At 45.6% G+C, this 22,517-nt stretch overlaps 1 long non-coding RNA gene across 1 annotated transcript in view; it reads left to right on the forward strand.

Annotated features, from left to right (window-relative positions):
* The window catches only part of LOC140701071 (uncharacterized), a 36,236-nt gene extending 14,796 nt beyond the window's left edge, over window positions 1–21,440 (forward strand). The window contains exons 3-7 of the long non-coding RNA XR_012079841.1: window positions 17,924–18,130; window positions 18,284–19,389; window positions 19,475–19,512; window positions 20,702–20,829; window positions 21,373–21,440. This is a non-coding gene — a long non-coding RNA (uncharacterized lncRNA). The remainder of the gene's footprint in view (window positions 1–17,923; window positions 18,131–18,283; window positions 19,390–19,474; window positions 19,513–20,701; window positions 20,830–21,372) is intronic.
* Window positions 21,441–22,517: the final 1,077 nt, after the last annotated feature.

Consider the following 22,517-nt stretch of genomic DNA (forward strand, 5'->3'; position numbering starts at 1 on the left):
CCCCTTGGTAACTATAAGTTAGAGTTTTCTATGTCTGTGAGTCTGCTTCTGTTTTGTAAATGAGTTCATTTGTATCATATTTTAGATCCCACATGTAAGTGATATCATATGGTATTTGACTTTCTCTGTCTGACTTACTTCACTTATATGGTAATCTCTAGGACAAAAAATTATTTTAAAAAAGGTTTGTATCAAAACCAATGCAATACTCATACTACATATCTGATACAATTCAGGAATGATTGCTAATGCGTATGTGTGCGTTTGATATAATGGTATTGAGGTTTTTTATTTTTTAGTCCTCATCCTTTAGAGAGATACAGTGAAGTATTGCAGATTAAATCATAATTTATATTTGCTTCCAAGTAGTCCTGGCAGTGGCTGGAGGAGGTGTAGAGGACCATCAATGGATAATTACTGAAGCTGGGGTGATGGGTACTTGAGGTTCATTTCACCATTCTATTTTAGATATGTTTTAAATTTCCCATAATAAAAAGCTTAAAAAAAGAGAAAGGGGGTTCAAGTTCTAAAGGTTTTTGAAACGTGGAGCAATATGAAACTTAAAAAAAAGGTTTAAGCAAAGAGTGGGTGCTTTGCATAAGGAAATTTGCAGTGAGAAGGTGGTACTGCAGAGGACGGAAGTGGGGAGGAAATGTTTGCTGTGGTTACGGAGGACTGGCTTGGCCCAGGACCAGGAGCATGTGCTAATCATTTTCTCCATTAAACATTTACCTGTAACTGAACTAGATCCTTTTCTGGGACTTAAAGTTTCAATATAGATAGGTGTGCCCTGATTTACACACCAGATGAGTTCCTGAAAAGTTGGGTTTAAATTTGATACTTTGTAACTGGTAGCCAAGCATGTTGCTTGGAGTTTGCTTCCAAGGGTCCTTGAAATTCTTTAGTGTTTCAAAAGGACAAAATAAAAAAGATGTCATCAAGTCACTTTAATGGAACTCCTTTTATTTTTAAGCAGTGTATTTTTTAGAAATAAAACAAACACACACCCACTATAGATTGCAGACCATAGACCCTCTCCTTTGCTCCTTCCACACTTCAGCACTTACAAGGTGAATTTTGTTCAGGGTTTAAAACTAGCACTCAGTCCTGCAGCTTGACTCCCTCTGTTGATCAAAGATCCAAAAACTGCTCCCAAAAGTTAGCACTTTTGCAGTTCTTTTCTAAAACTTAAGAGATTATATGAGAAAAAAATACAGATGGAATTGGGTTGTTGGGGTGAGGGAGGAAGGAAACAAATATATACCCCTCATGCCTTTAAAAATCAGCTCTGGCTACATAATTACCTGTTAAACATGAATAGAAATAACTCCTTGGAAAAACAGTTCTGCACGGGCTGAAGGTAAAGATATACAGACATAGGTGCTGCAACCCAGGGATCAAGCCCCTGAAATGTCCTTCGGAGAAATGAGTGCACATGTGCACCTGGACGAGAGTACAAAAGAATGTGCCAGCAAGATTGGACATGACAGTCAAACACTGGAAGCAATGCAAGTGTGTAAGTGTGTAGCAGCAGCTAGACAGGTAAGTACCGAGTTGAGCACTGATGGACTGGAGAGTCACACAGCAACGATGGAGAATTATCCATGGCTGCATTCAGTAACACAGATGAACATGACAGAGGAATATGGCAAAAAGACAGACAAGAATCCATACATATTATATATAAACTGTCGGATGCATACAGAAATGTTAAAATAAAGAAAACAACATAGGAATAGTTACAAATGTAAGTGTGTTAAACTCTGCAGTCAGCAGAATTGGATCATCACAGAAGACAGGATGGTAGTTATCTCCTAGAAATAGACCTACCCAAATATACTCAACTAATTTTTTGTTAAAGGCATAAGAATAATTCAATGGAGAAAGCATAGCCTTTTCAAAATGTGGTGCTGGACAATCCCACTACTGGGCATATACCTGGAGAAAATGCCCATTTGAAAAGACACCTGCACCCCAGTGTTCATAGCAGCACCATTTACAACAGCCAAGACATGGAAACAACCTAAATGTCCATCAACAGATGACTGGATAAAGAAGATATGTTACATACAAATACAATGGAGTACTACTCAGCTGTAAAGAAGAATAAAATAATGTTATTTGCTGCAACATGGATGGATCTAGAGATTATCACACTAAATGAAATAAGCCAGACAGAGAAAGACAAATATCATATATCACTTACATGTGGAATCTAAACAAATGACACAAATGAACTTATTTACAAAACAGAAACAGACTCACAGACATAGAAAACAAACTTATGGTTACCAAAGGGGAAGGGGGAGATAAATTAGGAGTTTAGGATTAGCAGATACACACAACTATATATAAAATAAACAACAAAGTCCTATTGTATAGCACAGGGAACTACAGTCAATAGCTTAATAATCTATAATAAAAATATGAAAAAGAATATATTTATATTTATATTTATATTTATATAACTGAATCACTATGCTGTGCACCGGAAACTAACACAACATTTTAAATGCACTATACTTCAATTAAAAAAAAATAGTACTGGAGCAATTACATGTGAATAGGCAAAAAAAAGTGACCTTGACTTGACTCTCAGACCTTATACAAAAACTAACTTCAAATGGATAAAGGACTTAAATGTAAAATGGAAAACTATAAAACTTTTAGAAAAAACATGGGAGAAAATCTTCAGGACAGAGCACTGGCAGAGTTCTTAGACTTGACACCAACAGCGTGATCCACAAGAGAAAAAATGGATAAATTTGCCTTCAAAATTTAAAACTTTTGCTCATTGAAAGACCCTGTGAAGAGGATGAAAGAACAAGCTACAGAGTGGGAGAAAAGATTTACAAACCATACATCCAACAAAAGACTGCTATCCAAAAACATATTAAAAAAACTCCCAAAACTTAACAGTTTAAAAAAATGAGCAAAGAATCTAATTGAAACATGGGCAAAAGACATTTCACTGAAGAAGGTATACAGATGGGAAATAAGCCCCTGAAAATGTGTTCCACATCATTAGCTATCAGGGAAACGCAAATTAAAACCGCAATGAGCTCACACTCTGCGCTGGCCAGGGCAGCAACAGTAAAAGCAGGGCCGGCACAGGCGCTGATGAAGTTGCAGGGTGACTGGGTCACGCATGCACTGCCAGTAGGAACCCTGCAGTGGTACCGTCACTCTGGAAACACAAACGGACCCCACCACTCAGCCACCTCACTCCCGGTCGCTTATCCCAGAGCAGCAGAGACTTGGCGCTCACACAAAGACCTGCACGGCAGTGTTGACGTGCAATAGCCCCAAACTGCAGTCGGCTTAGATGTCCTTCAGGGAGTGAAGACTGAAACCAGCTGGGGCCCAGTCCCACGGTGAGACCCCCTCAGCAGTGAAATGGGGCGAACTGTGGACACACAGCTCCACGGGGTGGATCACCAGACAGTCATCGTCTTGGGCGAATGACTTACCTCGCCTCTCTGCAGTTTCCCTGGCCTCACTGGACTTCTACATTTTGTCATTCTTTGCACATCATGCGGCTTCAGTCACAGGCTAATTTAAGGCTTTGGCCTTTAGAGGGCTTCATCCCTCCTGTCGTCCAAATGTCCAGGTTAGCCCACCGTCTTCAGAATTAAGGTTTAGAGCAATGAGCACTGTTTACGAAGAAATGTTTTCATGTCTTTCTAGTGGAGCATTCTGAAACGCTTTGATCTTGGAACCTCCGTACATTCCTGAAAGTAACTGAGGACCCCGGAGAGCTTTTGTTTACCTGGGTTGTGTCTACCCATGTTTACTGGATTTGAAATAAGCACCCAGGAATTTTAAAATATTTTATTAATTCATTAAAAAACAACAGTCATACATCCTTTATGTGTTGACATAAATATTTTATTAAAAATAATTGTATTTGCCAAAACAACAAAACAGTGAAAAGGGTATCATTGCTTTCCAGTTTTGCACGTCTCTCTAGTGTCTGGCTGTCTAGTTTGCAAATCCCTCTAACAGCTGGGTTCCCGTGTCTGCTTCAGTCTATTGTAACCTGTCGGTTGGGGTGATGCCTATAAGAAAGCCCAGCCTCCCACAGATATGAAGTTAAAAAAGGGAGAAACTTGGGGGCCCCTGGTAGTGTCTCAAGCCCCCCAGGGAGCCTTTGAGAATTACTGATCTAGTAGATTTCCTCAGGTTTGATTTAAGTTCTTTCCTCAAAGTTGCAGAAGACACACAGAGTTTGACTTTTTGTTCAAGTCTTTGGAGGACTTTGTCCTTTTAGACAATTTAGGGACTAGTAAGCTGAAAATAGGATAATGACAGAAAACAGCGTCTCCAGAAGGATTTGAGGGGGAGGAGGTCCGTTTTTTCTTAAAGAGTCCTCTGAAGACAAGGTCTCAGTGAGCTCCTGAAGGCCAGCTTTGGGGGGTACTGACCAAAGCTCCTGGCCCCACCCCAGCGCCCAGGATGCCCAGGTGACCCAGTCCTGGGAAAACGGGGTGTTTTCAGCAGCCCTGGACAAGCAGCGTTTCTCTTAGCTTTGCTTTTAACGAGATTAGTCTTGCTTTTCCCCTCCTCTTTATTTCACTGTCTGCGGGCCACCTCCTGGCTCTCGTGGTAATGTGATTAGCTGGCCTGTGGCCCACACGGAGGCCACTGTCACAAAGATCTCTGCTTACTTGAGTGCACCTCTTTCCTGAAAGCAGTACTTCGTGTTTATAATCACAGGGGTATTGTGAACTCTCGGATTCCAATAGAATGGGATATTTACGGCACCCTCCTGCCTCCCCCACGCCCATAAAAGTTGATTCAGGGAGACAGAGAAGGAATGGACAAAAGACAGATGTGTTTCCTTCTCCAGATGCTGAGGGGCTTCAGTTGTTCTGCATATGTAATGACTTTTTACGGCTCCCTGCAAATGCCTCTTTTGACTTTTAAAAAGGAGCCAAAGTCAAATATAGGTAGTTTTAGCAATCTGACCGGCTGCCCCAGCTGGCTAGAAACCCTCTGTCAGAGGATATACAAGGAGCGCATATCCCCTTCCTGACTAACGGAAGTAACTCTGATTTCTTCGTATTTATACGTAAGACTGTCCACGTACGTGCAAGAAGCGATCGCGTCTTATTTGGACAACAAATGTCTTTCATAAACAGTCATGGTTCAGTAATTGTTTTAAAGACAATTTCTGTAATTACAACAAAGAAGAAAATGAAATGAATGGAGAATGTGGACCCTCATATAACTTTTTTTTACGAGTATTTTATCGCTGTATTTCTGATTTTGTACAGCACTTGACCATTTACAAAACTTTTTGATGCACAGTCGGCTCATTTGATCTTTACAACCACATTGTCTTAAAGAAACTTCGTTTTTTAAAAGCAAATTAATAAAGTGGATAATCTCTGAATGACAAGATGGGTTTTAGTGATTCTGATACTTCAGGTTAAGCTGCACGGGAAGACGACCAGGGCTGGAGACTTTTTCTTTCTGGGGTGCTGTATTTTTGTTGGCTTTTTGCCGTGCTCCTCTCGTGGTAAAGACGGTCTGCTCAGAGTTGAACTCGCTTGATATGATCCCTGCACACCAGGTCATCAATGTGCACTTCCGGGACGAGAACTGGGGGCTTCACAGACCTTCCCCCACTGTCATTTCTCCTTCAAAGCCTGGAGCTGAGAAACAAATCCATGACTGATAGAAAAAAACGGCAAAAGAGAGCAGAGCCCACGTGGAGACGCTTCCCACGCCGAGGCATCATTCTCCTGCCTACAAGACCCAGTGCAAGTATCTTCTCATCTGTGGAAGGCCTTGGCCCCCTCCATCCAAAAATACTCTTTTCTGGGCTCTTGCCTCAGTGGGGCGTGCTCAGGGGTCTGTGGTAGGCATTTAACAACCAGATCTTTGGCGGCAGAACGAGCCAGATTTGTGGTGGTGTGATGCCTGTGGTGTAAACACTCGTGCTCTGGCTGACTTCAGGCCACCACTGTGAGGTCACTGCACCTGGCATTGGGAAGAGACGCATCTGGTGCCCCGGCTCCAGCACAGCTCTGCACAAACTTCTGTTCTTCTGCTCAGTCATGTGCCAGATACTCACACGTTCCTCTCTCCAGGGAAATCACCAGTGTGCTGAAAGCAAAGAGGGTGTCCTATAGGGTTTTACATCATCTGCAGTGCCCGGCACAGTGTTCCCCAACAGAAAGTCCCACACACGTTGTCACCAAATTGCATCTTACTATGTTTACCATTACTGTTGTTATTGTTAGTTAATACATATGGAATTTAAACTGACTCTTATAAGAGCTTCACTTTTTTTATCTAATTTGCTGCTGATGAAAATAAGAATGTGTGAGAGACTATGGAGAACAGTATAGTGGTTCCTCAAAAAGTTAAAAATGGATTAACACTATTGAAACATATACTTAGAAATTGTTAAGAGGATCAATTTTATGTTTTGTGGGATTCTTTTTTTAGCCACAATTTAAAAATTTTTAAATGTAGAATTACCATATGATCCAGCAATCCTGCTGCCAAGCATGCATGCTCAGAACGGAAAACAGGCTGAACAGATCCCATGTCCACAGCAGCGCTACTCAGAGTCGCCAAAAGGTGGAAGCAACCCAAATGTCCATTGACAGATGAGTGGATAAACAGAATGTGGTATACATACAACGGAATATTTATTATTTAGCCTTCAAAAGGGAACTCTGAGGACAACATGGGTGAACCCTGAGGACATTACGATAAATGAAATAAGCCAGTTACAAAAGAACAAGTATTGTACGATTCCACCTACGTGAGGTCTCTAAAGGGAGCCAGATCCGTAGAGACAGAAGGTAGACTGGGGGCTGCCAGGCACAGGAGGCAGGGGAGTGGGGAGTTACTGTTTATCGAAGATGAGGTTTTAGTTTTGCAAGATGAAAAGAGCTCTGGAGATGGATGGTGGAGATGGTTGCACAGCAAGCTGAAAATACTTACTTCCACTGACCTACACAGCCTAAAATAATTAGGATGGTAAACTATAGTATTTGTATTGACCACAATTTTTTTAATTTAAAGAATATATTAGAATAAATATTTTTGTTCAAAGTGTTGCTATCAGAATTATACTCATTCAGCATCTGGAAGCCAGTGGGGGATCTCCCCTCCTCTTGCTCTTCCCCCTCCTCGGAGCAGGACTTCCTCCCTGTCCCTCTCCATTCCTTATCACGTATGTGTGCGCACAGTCATCTGCAGGGAACACTCAGTCTTTCGAGCATGGACATCTTCGTCTAACCTACAAGGATCAGTGTCACCTCCCTGCAAAAACACCTCTCTCATCGCTTTCCTCATCAAGTTCTCTTATCAAGGAGTTAGGGGAAGCCAAAAAGCAGCCTGAAATAAAATCTTAGAGTCCCAGGACAGCAGTCTGAGGATGGGGGCTCAACAGTGAGAAGAGGGTGGGAAGGACCACATTTCTTTCAGACCAGCCGCCTGTGAAGGTTCTCAGAAGAGTGTTTGGAGGCCCCTTTGAGGTTCCGCAGAAAGTGAGCGGGCAGTTCAGTGAACTGGGAGCCTGGACCCTGGGGGTATCATTTCCACTCAACCACAGAACTGTTTAACTTTAGATGAATCATTTCCCTTACATTCATCCAACATGTTAAAAAACAAAATACAAAAACCTTCCATATTCTAATTATCTATAAACTGAAATGACACATTTCCTTATAGTTTTTTGGTAAAGTTCAGATATATGAGGTTGTGCTTTTTAAAAACACAGACATAGGCTCACATGTGGAGAGTGTGAGAGCCCTAAATGTATATTGTAAACACATCAGTAGGAAGCGTTATTTTTCTTCGGAACTTAGACTGGTGATCTCATGGCTGATACAAGGCTCCAGGCATTTTACTGCACTGACCCAAGTACGTAAAACACGTCTTGCCGTCGTTAGCATCAAAAGTGTTTATTTATCAAATGTTCATTAAATTTCTGGTTTTGCTATGTGTTGGTCCCTGTAGTCTGGGTGATTATTTGTTATTGAAAATGGTGACAAGAAGTCATAATCCTCTGTAGCTAAACCTACTGCTAACGTCCAAGGAAATGTTCTCATCTCCTGGTCCTACAGGTGATGTCTCGTCTGACATCTTCCAAATTTCTGGATTGGGCAGAAGTTATAGAAATTTCCTGTTTCAAGTTTTTTCTTCTCCGTTTTTGTTAATTTAGGCTGTCATGTCCATAATACATAGTTTTATCCTCAGAAGAGAAATCTGGCCAAAATATAGATGGAAATATTTCAATATTTCAATTTCCTCCTCTGCAGGATCCCAGCTCATTTCAGCAAAAGGGTGAGAGATGGAGAAAATGTTTTTGTCTTGTTATATGTTTAAATGAATGGACCCTTTACACATAATACACTTTTTCAGTTTAACCTGCAGTATTAACATTAAGACCAGTTGTCATTTAGAATTAGATACTATAAAAAAAACTTCAAAAATTCCACACTTGACCAATCAAAGGACGAATGCAGCTATTCACACAGGGCGAAAAAGATTTTTCATCCTTGACTAAGAACTGAAAGATGTATAAATCATACATGCACATCCTCGGATATGTCCTTTGATATTGGAATTTGAGTGTTACGACCTGCCTGTAATTAAAGTTTTTGGTTAAGTTTTGAAGGGAGAGAAAATGAAACATTTTAAAAGTCAACACCTTGCTTCTCAAGACGTAACCCGGGGCGGATTTCTGTAGCTTCGCTGGGCTTTTGGTCACTGGCACCTGCCTCCTAATTCTCCCCCTGCTTCTAGCGTTTCCTCTTTATGGCGGGGGCTGTGCTTCCGGCAGGGCCGCCAGTGCCGGCCTGCGGGGTTCCTCCCCTGCGGACAGGCTGTGCGGCCACAGCTCGGTCCCGGGACGGTGCTGAAGGACGGGGCTGGCACCAAAGCAGGTGGGCCCGGCTTAGATAACGGCCAAGTTGGAAGCTGAGGGGAGTCAGAATTATAAGGTGATGGGAAACAGTGACTGTGTCTGAAGATTAACTGGCCTTTCTTAAATCCCAGCTACCTTCACCACCGCCCACCCAGTGGAATGCCTGGCCAGCTGGCATGGTACAGGCTTCCACGGAAACTTCCAAGTCAGTTATTAAACACTGCCATTATTAGTAATAAATTACGTAAAAAAACGAAGGTGGTAACAGTCAAAGATGACCACTTACTCTTTGTTTCTACTGCTGTCTGTTTCTTGAGGTCACCTGGGTTATTGCTGCAGCACGGTGGACAGGTGCACAGCCTACAGAAGCACGAGCCACCAGGCGTCTCTTGCCAACCCCACGGCCAGTGACGTCATGTCAGTCAGTAGAAAGGCCTTGGTGGGAGTGTGTGCACCACAGGAATCTGCAAAATGCTTGATTTGTTGTTCAGTCAGTCGAGGCTTGATGATAATCAGGGCTTGATTTATTGTTTTGTTGATTGTCTAGACTTAAAGTGATGGAGAAGATACTAACACTGCTGATTAAACTGAAGAGCCATCTTGTGTGCATAGCTGTTCAATGGTGAAGAGCTGAAAACTCAAAACTCATCCTTCCAGTGTATGAAAATATTACCTGTGGTAGCAAGGCGCTCCCACACATCGCTGACAAATACCTGGAGCTTTGATGTCGCCTTTGTTGTTGTACCTACCTGCACACCCTGGTGCCGGGTCATTCCAGGCGTCTAGAACGTTCAGACAACAGCCCACTTTGACAAGTTAAAACCCTCATGGCCTGCCTACCTCCATCGGTTTCCACAGAGAAAAAGAGCTCCTCAAATCCATTCGGCAGAATTATGCTCACTCTTGATGTCACAGCAGGGGCGCGGGTGGCTCACATCCGAACCCCAGTGCAGTGATGTGCTAACGTGGAGTGACCAGGAAAGTATGCTAACATACACCTCCGTACTGCAGGGCTAGTCAAACAACCCACAACAAACTAAATGGATGGTAACCAAGCTAAACCAATAGTCAGTTATAATTTAGAAGCAAGAAGAGCAGCAATCTGTAAAGCATGACCAGCTCCAGACAGCGCTGATAACAAGGTGTCCCTCCCCCAAACTGCAGGAATCCCAGCTATGCGGCGTGCGCCCCCCCCCCAGCCAAGACTCGCTCACAGCCAGCCCTCTGTGGGCGGGGCCTGAGTGGAGCCCTCAGTGCGTCCAGTCCTGTGCTAATGTTAGTTTGTGAATAATACATTGTGCTAACTCCTAATGACTCACTTGTTAGGTCACAAATAATTAGGATGAGTCATCTATTAAAGTGAACGTGTCTGGAACTGCCAGTCATTCACACACGAGAAAGCGGGGCAGGACCTGAACTTTGCCTCACTTCCCTGCTCCACTCAGGTGGGCTGTGAGTCACAGAAGTCCCCATCGCACACGTTCTGGGGCATTTTTGGACCCTGGACATCTCATACGTAAATGCTCTCTCCACCAAATCGGACTCAGACTTGGAGTCCTCTTTCTCAGTAAGGTCCGTGCTGGTACCTCCTGACAGTAAGAGTGGCATCTCTGCGGATGCATCAAATCCTTCTGGTCATCACAGCATCTCTGGGGTCAAGTCAGTCACAACGTGTCTGCAGGCCGCACCAGGCTGCACGCTCCCTGAACTGGTCACTGCAAAGGCCCAGCTGTACCCCAGGCGAGGGGGCTTGGACAGACAGCCCTCTGACATCCAAGTGAGGGCCGAATGGCTGGTTATCTCTGCTTGGGAAATTCTGGGTCTGTTTCGTGCTGTGCTTTAAAGAGCTTATCTTTCTGTTTATTTGTTTCTCCTGATCGAAACAGCTTTGGCCCTCTGACAAGCCAGCACCCGGAACTGACCCAGCAGCCGGACCTCCTCAGCCTCCACTTAGAGTTGCTCTGGGGGTTAAAGGTTACACTGTTGGAGAAAGGTAGTAAACCATTAATGATGGGTGAAGTTCTTTCTCTCTGGCCCCACCGGTTAACTGGGCGATCCTGTTTGCTCTATGAAGGGACTGTATTTGCTAAGGGTGATTGAAATCGGCAGCACAAATGACCTCCCTGATTTCCTGCTGCCTCTGGGCCACCGTGTCAGGTGAGCACTGCCAGGCATGCTCAGGCTGCTGGAAACTGCCTTGTCCTGACCAAGGGCCACTCTTAATCAAATCTCCCCACTGGGCACCTGTGCCTGTTTTGTGAGACCCGGTGGCTCAGACACTGGAGCACCTTAGGGCCCCGCGGGTTCCCAGAGCATATACCTCACCTGCACACGTGCGTCAGCGTCCCCCTGGTGCACGAGGGATCAGAAGCTGAGGAGTCTGACTGACTCTCATCGTTGAATACTCTGATTTTACTCCTGCCTCTGGCCCCCAGGTTCCTAGGTGACCTTTGACCATGCTTTGGATTTGATGTCTAGAATGTGATGTGCTTCTGTGTTCACTGCATCCTCCCGTGCTTAGAGCATGCCTGGCACTAAAAGCACTCAGGAAGATCCGTTAATGAATCCCATTGCCGATTTTATATATAGTCAGTTTATAATGTTTATCAATTTTTGATGTACAGCATACTGTTTCAGTCATCCATATACATACATACATATAATCCTTTTCATATTTTTTCATTATAGGTGACCATACGATATTGAATATAGTTCCCTGTGCTATACAGTATAAACTTGTTTTTTATCTGTTTTATATATAATAGTATCTGCAAGTCTCAAACTCCCAATTTATCCCTTTCCGCCCCTTCCCCCCATAGCCATAAGTTTGTTTTCTATGTCTGTGAGTCTGTTTCTGTTTTGTAAATAAGTTCATTTGTTTCTTTTTTTTAAGGTTCCACATATAAGTAAACTTGTATGATTTTTGTCTTTGTCTGACTTACTTCTCTTAGTAGGATAATCTCCAGGTCCATCCATGTTGCATTATTTCATTCTTTTTATGGCTGAGTAGTATTCCATGATATAAATATACCACATCTTCTTTATCCAGTCACCCGTCAATGGACATTTAGGTTGCTTCCACGTCTTGCTATTATAAATAGTGCTGCTGTGAACATTGGGGTGCAAGTATATTTTAGAGTTAGAGTTCCCTCTGGATATATGCCCAGGAGTGGGATTGCTGGATCATAGGCTAAGTCTATTTTTAGTTTTCTGAGGAATCTCCATACTGTTTTCCATAGTGGCTGCACCAAACTGCATTCCCACCAGCAGTGTAGGGGGTTCCCTTTTCTCCACAGCCTCTCCAGCATTTATCGTTTGTGGACTCTTTAATGCTACTTACTCTTCCACTTGCTGTCCATTGACTGCTAGCACCTACCATCTCCTTGGGGAGACGTGGCTGTTACGTGGCACAGGAGAGTCAATGAATTGACAACAGGGTGAGACCAGCAAAGCCGGGAGCTAACCCTGGGCCCAGCCCACAGGCCTTGGCAGGAAGTCAGCCAGCTCAGAGGCCCCCGTGGGCCAAGGGCTGAGGCCGGGCAGGCGCCTCCACGTCTGCTGGGCAAAGATCAGTTTGCCCCGGGTAGGGGCTGGCCGAGTGCGGAGGAGCAGGAAACGCAGTCCGAGTTGCCCTACGGGCATGGGGAAAACAACCGATTTAAAAAATAGAACATAATTGCGCCTTGGCTGACTTCAGGAGCATGGCCAAAGCTATCTGTAACAGGTTATCCCCGATCTGGGCTTAGCCATGTTCCCTGGTGCCTGGAAAGGTCCACCCCATCGCGAGTCTCTAACAGTTCCACGGTCCTTGGTCTGAAGGCTGGGCTTTCATGAACATAGCCCAGAAGGCCTCCTCTCCCAGCGCTGGACAGGCTGCGGAGAAGGAGTCCAAACCCGCGGAGGCATCTGGAAGATCCACACTCTCTTGGTGGTGGCAGGAAACCCGCATTATTCATCACATCCTATTTTTTTTTATCTTTTTTAGCTTTTATTTCAGTAGGCTTGTACTTTTTTTTTTTTTAAATGGAGGTACTGGTGATTGAACCCAGAACCTCGGGCATGTTAGGCAGGCCCTTTACCACTGAGCTATTATTACCCTCCCCACCACATTCTTTAAAAAAGTCTCCTGTAATGAGTATTCAAGAAGGAGTATTCAAGATGGGAGCACCTCTGAGCTCAGGTCTGCTTATCTGAGGGCTGAAATTTGTAGGCAGAAAACCCGCATGCACCAGCAGTCACAGCGATGCGGGGCGGCCAGGCTGTTTGCACGAGCCGGGTAGACGTCTGCAGGTGACTCGGGAGCTTGGAGGAGCAGACGGCCGGTGTTCAGGCGGAGGCCGCGCTCCGACGGTCTTTTCCCGGTGCCCTGGGGCTGTGCTCCGTGGATCTCGAGATCTCAGCATGTGCTGGTGTCTGCGCTGTGACCGATGCCCCCAGGAGGGCAGTGTGCATCCTTGATGTCCACAAGTGGACGCTTTATGTCTCCCATCGTCTCTGATGAATTAAGCCGACTGTGTGGCTGCCCGGCTTTGGACCGCTTTGGAGACCAATCTCATGTCTTCTTATTTTTCACAATAGAAAAAGCCAACCCACATCATTGAGACAAATAATAAATCCTTGGGCATCTGATTACCCAACGTGGCTGTTTCCTTTGATCAAATCACAAACTGATGACCAAACTTGGATCTGATTATGTGCCTATAAAGATAACCAAGGACCAGCGTGGGTAACTGTCAGTCAAAGTCTCTTCAGACAACAGCGAGCGTTACAGCACGCCAGTAACATTTTTATCAGGTAGTTAAGTTAATTACCTGTGGTAAATGTGTTAGCGGGAAAAGGGTGGATTGCTGTAAACATTTGCCGACCACTTTAAAACGCTGCCCGACTGAAGGGGAGGAATCAAGGATATAGGAGGATGCAGATGTCTTGACACCTCCCGGTGTCATATAAAATCTGAGTTTTATGCTGATACCTGTATGTCTTTTTCCCACCACAAGATGGCTCTGTAGGGTTTCTTCTCAGATGAAATACGGCTCCAAGGCAAACCTGGGTTTGTAAAGCAGCAGCAAGCCCTGGGCAACGTCAGTTTTTTTAAAGAACCTTCATACTGTTTTCCACAGTAGCTGCAACAATTTGCATTCCCACCACCAGTGCACAAGGGTTCCCTTTTCTCCACATCCTTGCCAACGTTTGTTATTTGTAGACTTTTTGATGTTAGCCATTCTGACCGGTGTGAGGTGATACCTCATTGTGGTTTTGATTTGCATTTCTCTAATAATTAGTGATCCGTCAATTCCACTCCTGGATATATTTCAAAAAAGCCCCAAAACACTATTTTGAAAAGGTACATGCACCCCAGTGTTCACAGCAGCACTACTTACAATAGCCAAGACATGGAAGCCACTCAAGTGAAGTGCCCATCAACAGATGAATGGATAAAGATGTAGTGTATATATATACATACACAATGGAATACTACTCAGCCAAAAAAACCCTGAAATACCTGCCATTGCAGCAAAGTGGATGGACCTAGAGAATATTATGCTTAATGAAATGTTAGACAGAGAAAGACAAATACTGTATGATATCACTTATATATGGAGTCTAAAAAATAAACTAGTGAATGTAACAAAAAAGAAATGGGGGGAGAGTAGAGCTCAGTGATACAATGTGTGCTTAGAGCACACAAGGTCATGGGTTCAATCCCCAGTCCCTCCATTAAATAAATAAATAACAAAACAGAAACAGACCCACAGAAATAGAGGACAAACTAGTGGTTACCAGGGGCAAGAAAGAGACAGGGGATTAAGAGGTACAAACTACTATGTATAAAAGAAACAAACTGTCAGGATACACTGTGCAGCACGAGGAGTATAGCCAGCATTTCATAATACTTACAAATAGAGCATGATCTTTAAAAACTGTGAATCACTACATTATACACCTGAAGCTTGCATGATATGGCAAATCAATTATGTCTTAAAAATAAATAAATAAGTAAACGTGGGCAAGTGTTCACCAGAGAACCAAGGACAGAAGCCAGAGCACAGGATAGAATGAGAGACAGATAAAAATTGATAAATAAAAAACATACATGCTGAAAAAAGAAGAGAGCAAATAAGAAAACCTTAAACGTGATAGCAGAAACTGCAAGGACATAAAAATAGTATAGAATATTTTAAAAACTCAATAGAAAATTTAGAAGATAAAACTGGGGAAGTCTCCTGGAAAATAGAGCAAAAAGAAAAGAAAAATAGGAATGAGCAGACGAGAACATTAGAGGATTAAGGGCAGCATTTAAGAAGTAATTTGAGAAAATCTCCAAGGATGCGGGACATGGGTTTCCAGATTACAAGCGCCTGTTCTGTGCCCAGCCCAGTGGTGAAAATAGGTCGCACCAGACAGGGCACTGTCTCCCTGTGAGGTGTCAGAACCTGGAGGAGGAGGAAGGGATCCTCCAAGTTTCTAGTTTCTGCAGCAGGTCCTGGGAGCAGCAGGTCCACACTGGAACGGGTCAGAGTGTGCTGGGAGAAACTTCTCCAAGAAGGTAAAGCTGACAGGATGCCTGGCGTGTTGGAGCACTTTGGGTGGGGATTTAGATGACTGAGGGGAGGACAGGTTGAATTAGAAGTCAAAAAAGCAGGTCAACAAACAAAAAACAGTTTTTAACTCTGGGTATATTAAAAATTTTGCAAGAAGGAAAAAGAAATCTCAGTTTACTGCATGGACCGGCTGCTGATAGCACTGACATAATCATATTAATAAAAACACTGAAGACTGGTCTAACTAAATCTGCGGCGTAATCCCAGCAGGATAACACGGTGATTGAGAGCACAGACCCTGAGGCCAGACTGCCTCGCAGTCATAATAATCTGCTTTTGAGCTTTGTGGGGGGGCTTCTCCGGTCCCTTGAACTCAATTTCCTTCTCTGTAAAATGGGGATCATAACACCTGTTGCATAGGGTTTGGGGGAGCAGTGAGTGAATTAACACGTGTGAAATGCTTGGAACAATGCCTGGCACCTGGTAAGTGCTGTGTACTTAGTAGTTTTGCCTAGTAGTTTTGCCGTTTCATAGCCGTTTCGGAGAACGGGGAAATGGGTGTGTGTGGACAGTCTTCATGTTCCTTATGGGAAAGTCAACAGAAAAGGCCTAAAACTGAAAAATCAGGAAGTAGCACTATGAAAATGTTATTTAGAGACGTAAAGGAACATATCAAAAACAAAGGGAAAAAAGGCTGAGATGAATGTAAAATCGTTGCTTCTGGAGGACAAGAAACTGGAGAGAGTCCGGGCCGGGGTGGTGGCGGCAGAGATACGGTGTTTGCTTTGAATCTTGCTTCACCAGAGCAGACCTGAAACAGCATCTGTGGGCAGGATTTATGAAGGAAGTGCTCGGAGGGGAATGACAGGAGACAAGGGACAGGGACAAGGAGGGACAGGCAGGGCCCAGGCTCACTGGGGCTGGGGTAGGGAGGGGGCCCTGCAGCCCCAGGGCGGGCCCTGGAGAGTGCCGGGTGCTGGCGCCCAGAAGGCTGGTGATAGGCCTCAGAAATGTAAAACCGTCTGGGTGGTGGCCTTTAAATTGCTAAAGGTCCTAAAAATCTAGCTCAGAACTCTCCCGTTGGCATCTCCGGCCAGACTCTCCAAGACTCGCACAGCAGGGACTCGCAGTAAGCCCAGCCTTGTCCTGAGGCTGGGGGGGGGGGGGGTGCTTCACACCTGCCTTCCTGGAATATTTGCTATTTTTTTTCCAGTCACCCAAATAACTTTGTGTGTACTTTCAGGCATGAAGTGAAGGACCATTTCCAGGGCCAGGTTCTTTCCTGAACCTTTGAAACCCGTGGGCGCAGACAGCCCCTCCTTCCTTCCTCATGGGCCTTGCTGCTGGGTGGCTGCCAGCTCAGGAAATGCATGCTCATTATTTATGGTCCCCTCCCTCCCTCATGCAGTTTAAATAAGAACAATAGTGCTTAATACATCTTAGTACAATTTTAGTACAAATTTGAATACAATTACAATATTCAAACAGCACTTTTTAAAATGCAAATACATTAAAGATTATTGTTTGAAATACCTTTGAAAGAGAAACCAGTCCTTTCATTTTCTCCCAAATTTACACTTTCATTTATTGCTCAATAGAAGCTTAATAGTGTATGTGATGCCATGATTAAAACACATTAAGTTTTGGGGGGGTGGGTAGAGCTCAGTGGTGGAGGGAGTGCCCAGCATTGGTTCAATCCCCAGTACCTCCATCAAAAAAACAAAAAACAAAAACCAAAACCCACATAAAACATTTCTTTACCAATCTTACTGTAAACAAAGGGTGATCTCACTCTGTTTCTACTGAACGGTACTGGCCTCTCATTCTGTTCACTAAAACGGCACTGGCCCGGGTGACTTTGAGATGCCAGCTTGAGGCTCTGGGGTGCACCCCCAAACAACTAGCCCCAACCCATTACACGCAGGTCCCAACTGTTACCACCGTGGGCCACCAGTGACAGCATCACAAATGTGAAGTGTCTGTGGGAGGCGAGGAAGTCAGCTGCTCTCTGTGGACAAGATTTGTTGTCACGAACTGTCTCATGGAAGAACACACTCCCTTCTGGGGACACTGCCACCTCTTCCCACTCTTTGGGAGGCTGGAGGAGCCACTGAGCTGGAGACAAGCCCCCTGGAACAGTCACTGACCCCAGGACTTCAAATCATGACCACAGAAAACAACTAAAAGTTCTAAAATTCCAACCAAGATGCCGGCAGCTAAGTGTTACTTTCGAAACCCCTTTTCTACTCACCCTCTGAAGCAGGAATCCATACCCTGGGTCCTCACTCCATGAAATCGCGGGCAGTGTTAGTCTGCTGAGCTGTGTGCGCGGGTTTTCTGGGGAGAGGACTCTGGGCATGGCCCCCCAGTTTAATGATGGGCTTGGGTGACAAAGGGAGAGGCTTTCGTGTGCAGTGGAGTATATATTTTTTCTACATTTGGTAGAGGAAATACTCATATAAACCCATTTCTTTGGCCCTGTTTCCTTTAGGTAAAAGAATGACAGAAGGCCTGGAAAAGAGAAAAGTGGAACAGAACCATCTCATTCTGCTCTAGCCGCTAACAGATGGAAGTATTTTTTCCTTTTCATAAAGGGGCAGGGACCTACTCAGGAGACACAGCCGCTGTTCCTACCTGTGCTCAAGTTCCTGCTTTTAGAAAATGAATACTTGAGACCAGCTGTTTCTCTGCTCCACAGGTAAGTGAATATAAACAGAGGTCTTTTCAAGATTCTGGGGCAGGTTGGCATCACGGACACGTGAACAGTGCTTTCCAGGATACGTTCTGAAACATGGCCCAGGACGTCCCAGGAGCCAGGAGACCATTCCCTTCCCGTCCTCTCTCCACACAGCCCTCCGTTGACGAGAGGTGGCTCCTATTGCTGAAGCTGGCCCTGGAGACCAGCAAGAAGAGATTGGACCAGGTGGACCCCAATGCTTTCATCTTTTCCTTTTGTCTTGCACTGCTGGTCAAAGCAATGTGGAGGCTGGGAATCCCGGAACACAGATTTTGGAGTAAGACAGACCCACTAGCCTGCGAGCTCCCCAGGGAGAAAACCTGCTTAACGGTTAAAACCTACCCCTCAGGGCTGGAGGCCACCAGCTCCCCCATCCTCTCTTGGAGGCTGATTTGAAAAGACGTTTCCACAGTATCGTCTTTCTGCTCTGGAGGGAACCCTACAGACACTGCGTGTTGCCCAACTTGGGCCTTTACGATTTAGGGCTTCCAGGTGCAGCACCTGCATTTTGCTGGCTGGCTTCGTTTGTCCATCCCTTCTCCCTCATTAATTCACCTGGTAATATGGCAGCTTTTAGAAGGGGCTGTGTAACAGGCCCTGTTTGGCGGGTATAGCACCTGGGTTACAGAATTTCCCTTTTCTGAAGTGTGAGCTATTTTTTAAAGGGCATGTCAGACTTCTGATGCTCCATTTTTTTTTCAGGGGGGTGATTAGGTTTATTTAATTAATTTATTTTAATAGAAGTACTGGGGATGGAACCCAGGGCCTTGTGCATGCTAAGCACGTGCTCTACCACTGAGCTACACCCTCCCCACCAGAATTTCCCTTTTCTAATCTCTGACCCCAAAGAAAGACTCAGTAAGAGAGAAAAAAGAGAAGAAAGGCCATCACCTGCATGTAGCTGGGATGGAGAGGGCTGGCATTTGTGAAGGTCGGGTGGGCTGCTGGTCCCTGTTCAGGTACACCTGGGAGTCCAAGGAAGGTGACAGTCACGACCCCACCATGGAGGAAATAAAAGCACGAGATCTCGAGAGAACCAGCCTGGAGCACTGGCCCCGGACAGGGCTCTGTGCGCACGGATGTGCTCACCTGTCTCCACAACGGGGCTGCTCAAGCCTCTGCAACCTCGCTTTCTACGGAGATTTAATGAATATTTTTGAGTGAACAGATGTCATAGAGAATATTTTAAAAGCTGTGGCGGCCCTGCTCTGCGCTATGAGGTAAGCAGCACAAATAATTCTCCTCAAGAAGGATACAAGGCTCACTCTAAAAGGCGGCTGATGAATAAACACTTCCACTTTTTAGGAGAGGGACAACTCAGCAGGACTGCAGGGAGCCTTCAGGTAGGGGACAAGAAGGGGTCACTGAGGGTGGGAGCCTCAGGGACGAGTGAGCGGGCGTGTGGCCGTGAGACAGCTCACTGATGCACAGCTACCCCGGGGCTCCCTCGGCTGTGAGTAAGGAGAGTGAGGTCTGCTTCACAATCGGGAGGGGGATTAAGTGAGATGATTATTTAAAATACTTAGTATGGAAATTGGCCCCAAACTGACCTAAAATTATTGAGAAGAAAAATGGGGCGGTGTTTCAAAATTCATAGACTACAGGGAACTTATGAAGCATGAGAGAAGTATTTTTAGAACAATCATTGACATGTTAGAAAGCAAAGATTAAGACTTTTGTTGAAGCCCAAAGTTAACGCTTCCTATGAAATGCTCTCCTGACCAATCAACATTGGACCAAGGGAAGTGCCATAAAAACTTCCCCTGTGGTTCCTGCTGCTTCATGGCAGTGTTGGGAAATCGACTGGTTCAGTCAAGAAGCATTTGTTGGCACCCACCGTGTGCCAGGCTCTGTGCTGGGTGCGGGGGATACACCGTGAACCAAATACATGAACCTGCCCTACAGAGCTTGCACACAGCCGGGGCAGACTAACTGAAGAACCAGGGCCAGGTCCGTGAAGTGCTGTGAGGAGGGGAGGCCAGGGTACCAGAAGGTGTGGAGTGGGCCACCTGGCCAGCTCTTTAGAGGAACTGGACCCCTAAGCTTCCACCTGATGGATGAGTTGGCATTTGCTGGCTTTGAGGGAAAGCAGAGAGCAGGAAGGAGAGAGTAATACAAACTGAGGAGGGCGACGAGCTGTGAGAACTGGGCAGGTGCGAGGAATGAAGGAAGCTCAGCGTGCCGGATGGTGAGAACCCAGGCCAGGCGGGGGGACAGCAAGGAGCTGGGGATTTATCCTAAAGGGTATGGTCCAGCACAGCCAAGCTAGGACCACTGTCCTGGCAGACCAAACAAGGCACCAGGAAGGACATCAGCCCTGAAACACACCCTTTTTTTTTGAATATTTGAATGTCTTTTTCTTAATTTTTTTTGAGGGGGCAGGGGTCAGAGAGGTAATTAGATTTAATTTATTTTTAGAGGAGGCACTGGGGATTGAACCGAGGACCTTGTGCATGCTAAACATGTGCTCTACCACTGAGCTACACCCTCGCCCCACACCTTTAATTTAAAACTCTGTTCCTTCTTTTATAGGCGTGTGGTAGAAAGACGTTTGGATTTGGCCCCAGTTGCCACTAAACTACTTGAGTATGACTTCGAGCAACTCTTCCCAACCTGCTTGGCCTCCTCTGTGAAATAGAGGAGACCCTGCCCTGCCTTCGGTAAGGACCCCTTAACAGTTGTGTGGAGAAAGGATGCGAGAGGGCCATCCTGGCTGCAGAATGCACCTGGAGGCCAGGTGAGATGGTGGCCGACTGCACGGAGGTGGTGGCTGTGGATTCCACCCCGAGGGTAAACCAGGAAGCCCTCCATACATGAGGGAGGACTCCTGTCAGCTCTGCCAGGGGCGTCTCTGGGGGCTCGGTGAAAAAAAGCGAGGGGAGGAAATTGTCACACACAAGAATCTTGCACAGGCTGTGGGTGGAAACTGTGCACTCCAGCACCTGACCCTGTGGGTAATCACGGAGCAATTAGGCCTCATGTACTAGATGGAATCCGGCTGCTCTGGGGTCTGATGGATTTGAAATGGGTGGAGTGATTACTCTCAGGCCCCTGGCAGGGCAATTATAGCCGCAGGAAAATGCGATGATCAGGCAGAAGGGAGAGGAGGGCTAATTGGAGAAGCCAGGCTTGAACTGTGTGGGGAGCAGAAGCCACGGAGGGAGGTGGTCCTGGGTCTCAGCACCATCCTCTGATGGTTCCAGGGGGAGATGTAGGGAGTGGAGAACAGATGCTGTGAGACTGTGCTGGCAGAGGACAGCTGGGAGCAAGGACAAAGGTACAGGTGACGCCTGGGGGACCTCTCCTGATTGGGCAGTTAGATGATCGGTGATTCCCCGAGGCTCCCTGAAAGATGGGGGAGGTGGGCTGGAATCTGTCTTGCTCAATCCTACCTTGGCTGCCCTTGGGCTGACCTTGGCCGAAGTACTAGTGCTCATCCATTCACTTCTGTTTGAGCCAAAATTTGAGAACCTAGTGACAGGAACAGTTTACAGATGGATAGCGCTTCACGGTTAGCAAAGGTGATTTACGTGTATTCTCTTGTTAATCTTCACAATTTGTGAGGCAGGTATTATTGTCCTCGATTGGCTGACAAAGAAACCGAGGTTAGAGAGGTCAGTTAACTTGCCAAATTCCCATGTGATGCAAGTCAGCCTGCTACTGAATATGATCCAGTATCTGCCCTCATGGAGATTAAATCAGGATCGGGGAAATAGGAAATTAAATGACCGAGGTCAAAGTTGAAAATAACCCAACACACTGGAGGACTGTCTACTCAGTGCTACAGAACAAAAGGGCTACCGAAGTTTACAGGCAGAAAAGATGGGTGGAGGCTGCAGTCATCAGGAAGGCTTCTTATCTAGAGGGATCAGGACTTGATCTGAGCCGAGAATCATGCCCTGGGTAGGAAAGGGCCTGGTGGGGGCCTGAGCCCAGGGACCCCATTTCCCACCTGAGTGCTGTTACCTAAATTGCAGGAATAATAGCTGAGAGGAATAAAAGTGCTTTGCAAATACCTGTCTTGCAAACTTAAACCTTTCTAGTCTCGGTCATTTTAGGGAAAGACTAGAGGTAGGAGAGTGTAAAAGGAGGAAAACTGCTGAGAGGCTGTTCCAGGCATCTAGGCGCAGGGCAAAGAAAAGCTGGAGAGAGGGTGGGGGGGACCGAAGGGACAGCACAACAGTGGTCCAGGCCAGGGATGGGCAGAGGAACCGGGAGGCTCAGGGTCTGATTTCCCTGGTGCGGGTGGGGGTCCAGGTGTCATCCCTTTCAAAAGCTCCTGCTGAGTCTAATGTGCTGACAGATGAGAACCATAGTTCCATGTTTTCATGAGTGGGAGACAGAATCA

This window comes from Vicugna pacos, chromosome 14 (genome assembly GCF_048564905.1).
Source record: "Vicugna pacos chromosome 14, VicPac4, whole genome shotgun sequence".
In the NCBI taxonomy this organism is placed as follows: Eukaryota; Metazoa; Chordata; class Mammalia; order Artiodactyla; family Camelidae; genus Vicugna; species Vicugna pacos.